This window comes from Oncorhynchus gorbuscha, linkage group LG08, assembly GCF_021184085.1.
Source record: "Oncorhynchus gorbuscha isolate QuinsamMale2020 ecotype Even-year linkage group LG08, OgorEven_v1.0, whole genome shotgun sequence".
Classification (NCBI taxonomy): domain Eukaryota; kingdom Metazoa; phylum Chordata; class Actinopteri; order Salmoniformes; family Salmonidae; genus Oncorhynchus; species Oncorhynchus gorbuscha.
In genome coordinates, this window is record NC_060180.1 from 69,986,991 (window position 1) to 70,000,290 (window position 13,300).

General features: G+C 46.4%; 1 protein-coding gene across 1 annotated transcript in view; it reads right to left on the minus strand.

The window, feature by feature from the left end:
* Positions 1 to 4,081, minus strand: part of LOC124042128 (serine/arginine repetitive matrix protein 2-like) — a 39,581-nt gene extending 35,500 nt beyond the window's left edge. The window contains exons 1-2 of the mRNA XM_046360487.1: positions 3,199 to 4,081; positions 433 to 780 (exon numbers count right to left, since the gene is read on the minus strand). The gene's annotated coding sequence lies outside the window, so the exon portion shown is untranslated. The remainder of the gene's footprint in view (positions 1 to 432; positions 781 to 3,198) is intronic.
* Positions 4,082 to 13,300: the final 9,219 nt, after the last annotated feature.

Sequence of the window (13,300 nt, forward strand, 5' to 3'; positions counted from 1 at the left end):
TCATAAGGTGAATGCACCAATTTGTAAGTCGCTCTGGATAAGAGCGTCTGCTAAATGACTTAAATGTAAATGTAAATCAGAATGAGGGGAAATCTGAAGACTCAGGTTACATGGCATTGTAAAACATCCATGGCTGCCATGGCACAATGCATCAACTTAAACCTGTGACTTTACAGGGATACAATGTATTAGTGGATCTAGATATAACTGGACAAGTGTGGGTGTGTGTTGAGGTGTGGGTGTGTTGAGGTGTGGGTGTGTTGAGGTGTGTGTGTGTTGAGGTGTGGGTGTGTGGGTGTGTGTTGAGGTGTGGGTGTGTTGGGGTGTGGGTGTGCAACATCTCACATCTATAGACAAGCATGACCAGTCTGTATGTGTGGATCATTTCTCAAAGTGTCCTGTAGGTGTATGAACGCATTTTAAGACTCCTACCTTTTTATGGCTTCTTCCTGTTTTCTCTTCTCTTCCTGTTTCTCCTGTAGGTAAATCCTGTTCCTCTCATTCCTGCCGTGGTCCAGGTTCTGAGAGACCAGCCCGCTGTAGGTTCCTAGTCCACTATCTTCAACATCCAGGTTCTGGGAGACCAGCCCGTTGTAGGTTCCTAGTCCACTATCTTCAACATCCAGGTTCTGGGAGACCAGCCCGTTGTAGGTTCCTAGTCCACTATCTTCAACATCCAGTTTCTGGGAGACCAGCCCGTTGTAGGCTCTTAGTCCACTATCTTCAACATACTGGACAAACCTCAGAGTTTCTTCCTGTTTGGAGCGATCCGACAACCTTCTGAAAAGCATAATAAAGAAATGTTAATGACATCGTGGCTCAGTGACGTTTCTGGTGTCTGGTGGCTGGTTTCTGGTTGCTGTGTCTGGTGGCCTGCTGGGTTCGTTGCCTGTAAAGGGTTGTTAGTATCTGTGGCAGTTGTTGGTCATAGTTTCATCAGTATCCCCGGAGCTGTACAATGCAAACCCAGGGACTGCGGTTGAAAATGAGCCGACTGGCTAAAACCGGCACTTTTACTGAAACGTTGATTAATGTGCACTGTCCCTGTAAAAAATACCCAAGCGCACAAACAATTCTGGAGGGGTCCACTATCTAGTCGATTTTTGTCCTAACTGTTTTTTCACTCTCTGATAAATTACTTCCATTGATCAAGAACTTACTGATTAAATAAGAAAACCAAATGACACAGAACCGAATGACACAGTAGCTTTAGGGCAACAACAGTACTGAGAAATCCTTTAGTGTCATGTACCACGAACACAGGATATCACACATTGTGGTACTGATCGCATTTATGTGCATTCCTGGATTTACACAAAGAACTGCTGCGATTCCTGATCAAATGATCGGGCTTGTGGTTTTATCTGATTCTCAAAAAAGATTATTCTTTACAGGATTCCTCCACAAACACTTGTGCGTCACAGACGAGCTGCGTGAATTGGAATGACGTCAGATCAACTGCGATCCCTTTGATTTCTTGCTATCAAGTGAGGAGAATGGACGATGAACATAACACTGTTTACAGCCACGTTCAAACACACCACTGATATAACACTGTTTACATTCACACCACTGAGCATCTAATGATGTGTTGTGGGATTCAATGTGTGTGGGTGTACCGGTAGGTGTGTGTAGATGCAGAGTGTATACTATGCTGTTTGAGGGAGTGAATGTGTGTGTGTACCGGTATATATGTGTGTGTGTGTGTGTGTTTATGTGTGTGTGTGTGTGTGTGTGTGTGTGTGTGTGTGTGTGTGTGTGTGTGTGTGTGTGTGTGTGTGTGTGTGTGTGTGTGTGTGTGTGTGTGTGTGTGTGTGTGTGTGTGTGTGTGTGTGTGTGTGAGAGAGAGAGTCAGAGAGGAGAGCAGACAGATGTAGATTACATGGCCTCCAGTCAGAGAGACCAGCATCTCCTGCATCACCATACCACCCATACCTGGGTGTTGGGGTTAGTGGGTTTAACTGCATGTGGAGCAGGCGGTTCTGTCTCTCCATGAATAACCTGGGTGTTGGGGTTAGTGGGTTTAACTGCATGTGGAGCAGGCGGTTCCGGTTCGCTACAGAGACTACTCATTTTGAAAGGGCAGTTTTGAAACACTGTCACAGACAGACAAGAGACAGATGGCAGTGGTATAATTACAACTTGTAGCTGTTAATACTGCGCAAATGTACCTCAAAGTCTAAGTTTATCGTTGGTGCTCAGGCACAGAGTGCTCTTGCAGGATTCAAAACTCTACTGGAGCTGAATTAAGCCTCTGTAATCCCTGTAAACCTGCATCGCTGCACTCAGCTCGTTTATCACATTGTTTTTCAATGAAACCTTGCAGTTGTTTGTCCTCCTCTGGTCTTACACATATTTTCTCTTTCTTTCCTATCTTCAAATCAGATAAATCTTTGTTTACATACCCTACATTACTCATCTCATATGTATATACTGTACTCGATACCATCTACTGCATCTTGCCTATGCCGTTCTGTTCCATCACTCATTCATACTCATTCATATATCTTTATGTACATATTCTTTATCCCTTTACACTTGTGTGTATAAGGTAGTAGTTTTGGACTTGTTAGGTAAGATTACTCGTTGGTTATTACTGCATTGTTGGAACTAGAAGCACAAGCATTTCGCTACACTCCCATTAACATCTGCTAACCATGTGTATGTGACAAATAAAGTTTATTTGATTTGATTTGATTTTGATCTGTTGGAGAAGCTCTCAATCTATTCTGTTAAAACGGTTGTTCTGCAGCTCTGACACAAACCTACATCCCCTCTTTCCCTCACTACCTCTCACTTCTTACTTTCCCGTCCTCTCAGCCCTCTCCTCTCGTTGGCTGCAGCTGTTGGTTCTCCGAGCTGCAATTTTCTCAAAACAGAAATGACAGCGGCACACTATGTCCGTATCTAGGCAACGGTGTCACACGGGAGAAGGGGATGTTCTCGATCGGTGTCAAAAAAAATGTCACTGCCGGCGCACTCATTATACAGAGGATCAGGTAACAAAGGTAAATCCTATTAACTCAATGGCACTGCTAGGGAAAGGTGTGTGTGCATGCCCAAGTGTGTGTGTGTGTGTGTGTGTGTGTGTGTGTGTGTGTGTGTGTGTGTGTGTGTGTGTGTGTGTGTGCGTGCGTGTGTGCGTGCGTGTGTGTGCGTGCGTGCGTGCGTGCGTGCGTGTGTGTGTGTGGTACTTACAGTAGAGCTGTGTCCCTGCTGGCTTGAGGAGGGCCAAAGCAATGTTCTCCAGGTGGGTCCAGTGCGAGCCGCAGAACAAATCAGCCAGATCTCGGAGCACATGTACAGAAAGCCACTTCAATCCACGGGGAAGCCCAGTAGCCATTGTACGCTCCCAACAGCTGGGCTTGCTCAAAGGAGTCCTCCAGGGCCAGGGCGGTGACAGGGGGTAGCGAGGCCTGTGGATGCCCAGGCCAGTGCTCCCTCCCCTGGGTAGCCAGAAAGACCCAAGGCCCCTGTCCAAACAATGCTATACTCCAACCCAGGAGCCAGCTTTACACTCATCTGCACACACATGGACAGACCCTACCAGCATCACACACATGGACAGACCCTACCAGCATCACACACATGGACAGACCCTACCAGCATCACCCACACATAGACAGACCCTACCAGCATCACACACATGGACAGACCCTACCAGCTTCACACACATGGACAGACCCTACCAGCATCACACACATGGACAGACCCTACCAGCATCACACACATAGACAGACCCTACCAGCATCACACACATAGAGAGACCCTACCAGCATCACACACATAGACAGACCCTACCAGCATCACAGACAGACCCTACCAGCATCACACACATAGACAGACCCTACCAGCATCACAAACATAGACAGACCCTACCAGCATCACACACATAGACAGACCCTACCAGCATCACATACATAGACAGACCCTACCAGCATCACACACATAGAGAGACCCTACCAGCATCACACACATAGACAGACCCTACCAGCATCACAAACATAGACAGACCCTACCAGCATCACACACATAGACAGACCCTACCAGCATCACACACATAGACAGACCCTACCAGCATCACACACATAGAGAGACCCATCACCAGCATCACCCTACACATCACAGACAGACCCTACCAGCATCACACACATAGACAGACCCTACCAGCATCACAAACATAGACAGACCCTACCAGCATCACACACATAGACAGACCCTGCCAGCATCACATACATAGACAGACCCTACCAGCATCACACACATAGACAGCCCCTACCAGCATCACAGACATAGACAGACCCTACCAGCATCACACACATAGACAGCCCCTACCAGCATCACAGACATAGACAGACCCTACCAGCATCACACACATAGACAGACCCTACCAGCATCACAGACATAGACAGACGCTACCAGCATCACACACTCCTTATGACATGCAGACTCAACACACACTCCGGCGGCTCCTGGTGGGTTTCTGTCTGAACCAATCTGATGAACTCTTGGCTGTCCGGTTGTGTGTGACCCTCAGATGCAGTTAGTATCCTTAGTTGAGAAGCAGAGCGATGTGTGTGTCAGGGGGGTGTTCAGTCAGATCATCTCTCCGCTGTCTCTCTCATCAACACAGAAATCCACTCCACTAGCCTCAGCAGATGAGACCAGGCTTTATGAGCACGGATCACAAAGAACACGCCTACTCTACCTTCCTTCCTCCCAGCAAATCTCCTCCCTGTCTCCCTGACTCTCTCTCTCTCTACTAGTATCTTTCTGCCCCCTCCATCCCCTCTGCCTCCCTGACTCTCTCTCTCTCTCTACTAGTATCTTTCTGCCCCCCATCCCCTCTGCCTCCCTGACTCTCTCTCTCTCTCTACTAGTATCTTGTCCCCCATCCCCTCTGCCTCCCTGATCTCTCCTACTAGTATCTTTCTGCCCCCCCATCCCCTCTGCCTCCCTCTCTCTCTCTCTCTACTAGTATCTTTCTGCCCCCCCATCCCCTCTGCCTCCCTGACTCTCTCTCTCTACTAGTATCTTTTCCCCCCCCCATCCCCTCTGCCTCCCTGACTCTCTCTCTCTACTAGTATCTTTCTGCCCCCCCATCCCCTCTGCCTCCCTCTCTCTCTCTCTCTACTAGTATCTTTCTGCCCCCCCATCCCCTCTGCCTCCCTGACTCTCTCTCTCTCTCTACTAGTATTTTTCTGCCCCCCCCCATCCCCTCTCTCCCTACTAGTATCTTTTCTTTCTGCCCCCCATCCCCTCTGCCTCCCTGACTCTCTCTCTCTCTACTAGTATCTTTCTGCCCCCCCCCCATCCCCTCTGCCTCACTGTTGTCTTTCTGTCTATTTATCTGCTTTATATGGCCGCAATGCACTCACTGTGTGTGTTTTTCTCTTTCCAGCACCACGGAGAGTTCTCTTACCAGTAGCCTGGGTAGGTGGGTTGGAGAAGAGGGCGAGGGTGGGGTGGGGTGGGTGGGGGGAAATCGGTTCCTCCACTATTGCCAGGGTGTGACCTCAATAAACGCAGCCTCCTCAGCCTCCAGCTAGTAAACAAGACTGGGATACACACACAAAAAAACACAGCACAAAGAATTCACTGAGTTACATTCGCATGCATGTGTTCACACATGCATACCAAACAACTACTCTGTATGCACAAATGCAACAAAAACAACGAATGCACATAGACAACATTTCAGAAAGCACAGAAAAAAAATCAACACATTTGCAGAACACAGCATCACCCCCCATGCGACAATTTAAGCACACTGCACACAAAAAAGAATTGATGTTAACGCTGAAACATCCCTAGGGCGACACAGACGAAATGTACCCAAAGCAGTTAGAGTTAGTGTTGTTGTGTGTTTGTTATGGGATGCTACTGCTGCTAGCTCTGTGTTTACAGTATGACTATCCAACATTTCTTTCCTGAACGGAATACTATCTAGTTGTTTGTGTGCTGGGAGGGTTGGGTACGAGGCGTGGGTATGAGGGGTTTGTACGGCTGGATTAACACTGAGGACACAAAGGGATTAGGGGAGTAGCGATCTGTTGTTTTCATCAATCCTAACTTTCCCCCTCTCCCCCTCCCTCGGCCCCCTCCCTCGGTCTGTGTTGGGACCAAAAATGAGTTGACAGAAGCAGGCGGTGCTGGAATTTAGGTTGGATTAGCAGTGAATTGGGGATGGCAGAGCAGGTAGGGGGCAGTGGAGGACAGAAAGAGTCAAGGTTAAATGTCACAATAGTGAGTTAGAGATCAGTGTCAATTGAGTTAGTTATAGTGAATTTGGGGGATACCTAGTCAGTTGTACAACTGAATGCATTCAACTGAAATGTGACTTCCGCATTTAACCCAACCCCTCTGAATCAGAGAGGTGCGGGGGGGGGGGGGGCTGCCTTAATCAACATCCACGTCTTCAGCACCCGGGGAACAGTGGGTTAACTGCCTTGTTCAGGGGCAGAACGACCAATTTTCATCTTGTCAGCTCGGGGACTCGATCCAACAACATTTTGGCTGCTTTCTTAGTAGGCTACTTATAGGTGTTACTGGCCCAACACTCAAACCACTAGGCTACCTGCCACCCTAGTTCACATGTTAAAGATCTATACAGAACATGGAAGAGTAAATCAGCAGTTGAGAGTTAGTTTAGTTTTAGTACCCTTTTAGCCCTACAAAAAGGAGCCAGAGTAAATGTGGAAAGATGTGTATATAGGGACTAGCTTTTGTAGGTACAGTATGGTTCAGTACCCAAATACTACAGTATGGTTCAGTACCCAAATACTACAGTATGGTTCAGTACCCAAATACTATAGTATGGTTCAGTACCCAGTACTACAGTATGGTTCAGTACCCAGTACTACAGTATGGTTCAGTACCCAAATACTACAGTATGGTTCAGTACCCAGTACCACAGTATGGTTCAGTACCCAAATACTACAGTATGGTTCAGTACCCAAATACTACAGTATGGTTCAGTACCCAATTACTACAGTATGGTTCAGTACCCAGTACTACAGTATGGTTCAGTACCCAGTACTACAGTATGGTTCAGTACCCAAATACTACAGTATGGTTCAGTACCCAGTACTACAGTATGGTTCAGTACCCAAATACTACAGTATGGTTCAGTACCCAGTACTACAGTATGGTTCAGTACCCAGTACTACAGTATGGTTCAGTACCCAAATACTACAGTATGGTTCAGTACCCAGTACTACAGTATGGTTCAGTGCCCAAATACTACAGTATGGTTCAGTACCCAGTACTACAGTATGGTTCAGTACCCAGTACTACAGTATGGTTCAGTACCCAGTACTACAGTATGGTTCAGTACCCAGTACTACCTACAGTATGGTTCAGTACCCAGTACTACAGTATGGTCCAGTACCCAAATACTACAGTATGGTTCAGTACCCAGTACTACAGTATGGTTCAGTACCCAGTACTACAGTATGGTTCAGTACCCAGTACTACAGTATGGTTCAGTACCCAGTACTACTAAGAAAGCAGTCATATTTGAGGGCTAAGTACTCTCTCAACACATAATTTGTAAATAACATCCTATAGTTCCAGACTCGTATTACTACTAGTGGATGTAATCAAATCAAGCTTTATTTATACAGCACATTTCAGACATGGAAGGCAACGCAATGTGCTTCACAGGAAAAAAACGAATAAAAAACAATTAAAATAAAGAAACTGAAATATTTACTACTGAAGGAATTTACCAAGGCCTCGTAACTTTTAAAGGGTTTATACATTATGTTATGATAAACTGTAAGGTCTCCTCTTCAGGAAACCTCTGTGTGTGTGTGTTTACACCTGTTTTGAGTGTTGTGCCCTTCAGACACTGTCAGAAGGCTGAAACCACCTACGCTCAGACTCCTCCTGTCTGGGCCCCACCGTGGCTGTCTGAGGTTCTGAGAATATGACTGGTTTCCCGAGAACACAAGGCTGCCGCAGGCCTGATGAAAACGGCCACCTGTCAGAAGATGCTTAGACTCGTTCACCTTGTTATGACCCTATACTTGTGATGAAAGGTAAAGTTTCGGTCAAACCCACTTCTGAGCTTTTAATGGATGACAAGATGGTTTGCTGTTGTCAGGGGGAGGTTAGATTTATTAACATGTTGTTGCCAGGGAAACCCAGGCACGGAGGACTGGGGAGGCTATAAGTTACAGGATGTCTTAGACACTTTGCAGAACCTGTGGAGAGCTATCATATACTGTACTCTGTACCAACTTCTGCCTACAATTGTATTACTAAAGGAGACTTTTAATACTTAAACATAGAGTCTGTGTTTCCTTTCTACTACAAATATATATATAAGTTTGATAATTATATAGACCTGATCATCTGTTGAATATTTCTTTAACTTTATTTAACTAGGCAAGTAAGTTAAGAACAATTTCTTATTTTCAATGACAGCCTAGGAACAGTGGGTTAACTGGCTTGTTCAGGAGCAGAACTACATATTTTTACCTTGTCAGCTCAGAGATTCAATCTTGCAACCTTTCAGTAACTAATATTGATCTGCTAATTGGCAGATTAGCCAGTCACTCTAACCACTAGGCTACCTGCCTCACCTAATTGACCAACGCTACACAACAACCATAAGATGATAAACTAAAGAATAATAAAAAACTGAAGGACTAAAGTACCCAAAGGAAAAGCAAAGCCAAAGAGGTGTGTTTTAAGATCTCTTTTAAATGTGTCCACAGTTTCAGCCCCCCTCAGGTTCTCTGGCAGAGGGCTGGGGGCATAGTAACTAAAGGCTGCCTCTCCATGCCTCTTGGTCCCCTCAGGTTCTCTGGCAGGCTACTCCAGAGGGCTGGGGGCATAGTAACTAAAGGCTGCCTCTCCATGCCTCTTGGTCCCCTCAGGTTCTCTGGCAGAGGGCTGGGGGCATAGTAACTAAAGGCTGCCTCTCCATGCCTCTTGGTCCCCTCAGGTTCTCTGGCAGAGGGCTGGGGGCATAGTAACTAAAGGCTGCCTCTCCATGCCTCTAGGTCCCCTCAGGTTCTCTGGCAGGCTACTCCAGAGGGCTGGGGGCATAGTAACTAAAGGCTGCCTCTTCATGCCTCTTGGTCCCCTCAGGTTCTCTGGCAGGCTACTCCAGAGGGCTGGGGGCATAGTAACTAAAGGCTGCCTCCATGCCTCTTGGTCCCCTCAGGTTCTCTGGCAGGCTACTCCAGAGGGCTGGGGGCATAGTAACTAAAGGCTGCCTCTCCATGCCTCTTGGTCCCCTCAGGTTCTCTGGCAGGCTACTCCAGAGGGCTGGGGGCATAGTAACTAAACGCTGCCTCTCCATGCCTCTTGGTCCCAGACTTTGGGATAGTTAAAAGGCCAGTGACAGAGGACCTGAGGGACCTACTGGGTACAAAACTTAAAAGCATGTCTGACATGAATTGGGGTGCACAATCGTGGATTTATTTAAAAACCAAAGAAGACTTTAAAAACTCACAGGCAGTCAGTGCAGAGACTGTAAAGGAAATATCAGCCATGTTAATAGTGTCGCCCTCCTCTGTGGGCGACGTGGTTGACTGGACAGACACAAAGCCAGCCGCTTCATCCAGAATCAGCCTGACCCCCCCCCAGCCTCAGTGTACAGCGCCTCAAAAGGGACCGTTTACTGACTGACAGAGGGTTAGGATCGAAGGTCAATGCACGCAGCCAAAAGAGAACAGTCTGTTTTGTGTAACTCTATTAGTGCAACTCAATTGATTCTGGGGGGGGGTCAGGGGTCAAAAGACAACTACTTCCAGATGTCAGTGTTGCAGCACACAACAGTTCACAGAGGATTTTATGATGCTACTGTGTTTTGAGATGTGAAAAACGTGAATAACGTAGTCCTGGTTTAAAGGAGCACTCCTAAATCTATGTTTCTACCTACACTGAGCCCCTAACGATGAACTGTTTGTACTGTAAACTGAGGTCAGGGTTTTGGTCGGCGTAACTGCCACTGAGGTAGGCTATGTGAATTCTGTTGTCACTACCGCCCTACCAAAATCGAGGACTAGAAATTGAGGAGTGCTCCTTCAAGGATGTTCATGTACTTACAGAAGTGTAGATTTAAGTTATAGGAGGTAAGCATTGCACATTGTTGATTTGGGTCATTGATTTACAGTAGACCTCATTAGGACAACTAATCAGGGGTGTCCCAATATTGAATTTACAGTACTCTAGTGTTTTTACAGTTCAGCCAAGCACGTAATGATTTAAACTAATATTGATCTGCTAATTGGCAAATGATGTGGCTATTAGCCAGTCAATAACAAAAGAACGAATGAAGCAAAATCATTTGGATCAGTCATCACACGTCAACATCAACTTGCATGTACATTTAAGGTACTGTACACAAGACCATTGAAATGTCGTGGAAACCTACTGACGTGCCAGGCTGTTGATTCTTTACAATGAAGCTTCATAACTAGTGTCAATAGTTTGTTTGTGTGTAGGACAACACAGAACGTCTGTCTGGTAGGAAAGGCTGCTTTTCTCTCCACATATAGACAGTGTTCAGGTGAGGATGAGGAGTTGAAGATGTTCATGTTGAAGATGTCAGATTCTCATTAAAGTTTCAGCGCAGCTTATTTCCACCCCATGTACACGGACACCTGACATACCGGAACACACACACACACACACCAACCGGAACACACACACACCAACCGGAACACACACACACACACTGAAGTGGAGCAGAAGCACCTGACATATGCAGTGGTGTAAAGTACTTAAGTAAAAAATACTTTAAAGTACAACTTAAGTCATTTTTGGGGTATCTGTATTTTACTATTTATATTTTGGGCAACTTTTGATTTTACTTCACTACATTCCTAAAGAAAATAACATACTTTTTACTCTCTGCATTTTTTTCCTCACACCCAAAAGTACTCGTTACATTTTGAATGCTTAGCAGGACAGGAACATGGTCAAATTCATTCACTTATCAAGAGAACATCCCCAGTCATTGTTATGCAGGTGAGTGAGGACCCAAAAGCGGTTTAACAGAAACAGAGTCTTTTAATGTCCAAACACAGGGAAGACATATATCCTCTTCAGATGTATCGATTGACAAAATAGACAACCCGCAGAGAGGGCGACAAATAAATCATAAAGTCCTCTGATCTTTACAGGAGAGTCCCCTTCTAGCAGCAGAGGAGAATAGCAGGGTTAGCGGCAACAGACTGCTGGTCTCTCCGGGTAGGCGCGGGTTGTAGAGGACAGAGGTACCTGATCACACGTAGCATCTGATGAAGAGGCAGATTACGACAGGACGGGACAAGGGTGAAGCAAATGAGAATCTGACAAAGACAGAAGCAGAAACAGAGAGAGAAATAGAGACCTAATCAGAGGGGAAAAAAGGAACAGGTGGGAGAGAGTAAACGAGGTAGTTAGAGGAGATGAGGAACAGCTGGGGGAAGGAGAGGAAGAGAAGGTAACCTAATACGACCAGCAGAGGGAAACGAAGTGAAGAGAAAGAACAGGAACAAGACATAACATGACAATACATGACAGCCATCCCTACTGCCTCTGATCTGGAGGACTCTCTAAACAGAGAACATCCCTGGTCATCCCTACTGCCTCTGATCTGGAGGACTCTCTAAACAGAGAACATCCCTGGTCATCCCTACTGCCTCTGATCTGGAGGACTCTCTAAACAGAGAACATCCCTGGTCATCCCTACTGCCTCTGATCTGGAGGACTCTCTAAACAGAGAACATCCCTGGTCATCCCTACTGCCTCTGATCTGGAGGACTCTCTAAACAGAGAACATCCCTGGTCATCCCTACTGCCTCTGATCTGGAGGACTCTCTAAACAGAGAACATCCCTGGTCATCCCTACTGCCTCTGATCTGGAGGACTCTCTAAACAGAGAACATCCCCTGTCATCCCTACTGCCTCTGATCTGGAGGACTCTCTAAACAGAGAACATCCCTGGTCATCCCTACTGCCTCTGATCTGGAGGACTCTCTAAACAGAGAACATCCCCAGTCATCCCTACTGGCTCTGATCTGGAAGACTCACTAAACAGAGAACATCCCTGGTCATCCCTACTGCCTCTGATCTGGAGGACTCACTAAACAGAGAACATCCCTGGTCATCCCGACTGCCTCTGATCTGGTGGACTCTCTAAACAGAGAACATCCCTGGTCATCCCTACTGTCTCTGATCTGGAGGACTCACTAAACAGAGAACATCCCTGGTCATCCCTACTGCCTCTGATCTGGCAGACTCACTAAACAGAGAACATCCCCAGTCATCCCTACTGCCTCTGATCTGGAGGACTCACTAAACAGAGAACATCCCTGGTCAACCCTACTGCCTCTGATCTGGAGGACTCACTAAACAGAGAACATCCCCAGTCATCCCCACTGCCTCTGATCTGGAGGACTCACTAAACAGAGAACATCCCTTTTCAAATTCTGATCTGGAGGACTCACTAAACAGAGAACATCCCCGGTCATCCCCACTGCCTCTGATCTGGAGGACTCTAAACACAAATGCATCTTCTCCAAATTATGTCTGAGTGTTGGAGTGTGTTCCTGGCTACGTGTAAATGATGTCTGAGTGTTGGAGTGTGTTCCTGGCTACGTGTAAATGATGTCTGAGTGTTGGAGTGTGTCCCTGGCTATGTGTAAATTATGTCTGAGTGTTGGAGTGTGTATTTTACTGAGTGACTTCCACTTTTACTGGAGTAACGTTCTGTTAAGGTATCTATACTTTTACTCAAGAATGACAATTGGTTATTTTTCCACCACTGGACATGTGATACCTGACATACCGGAACAGAGACACACACACACACGCACACACAGACACACACACACACATATTTCCAATTAATTCACATAGGCACAAAGTTGACCTCATTCTCACACACACATGCTGTGCATACACACACACCCATAATGCCAAGACATTACCATACTGCTAACATAGGCAGTTCCAGGAAACCATTGGAGACCTTTGTAGGTAAAGCGGTCCATTCTGTAGTCAATATATCATCCACATGTATGTACACCTATGTTGTATCTTTGATGTCTCTTCTTTACTGTTGCATCAGACCCCCCTCAAAATGATATGGTGCTCCCCCCTCCTCCCCCACCCCTCCAACAACTAACAACTAGCCCACTCATTTACTGACCTCTCCCTCCCTCCTTCCCATCCCTCCAACAACTAACAACTAGCCCACTCATTTACTGACCTCTCCCTCCCTCCTTCCCATCCCTCCAACAACTAACAACTAACCCACTAATTTACTGACCTCTCCCTCCTTCCCATCCCTCCAACA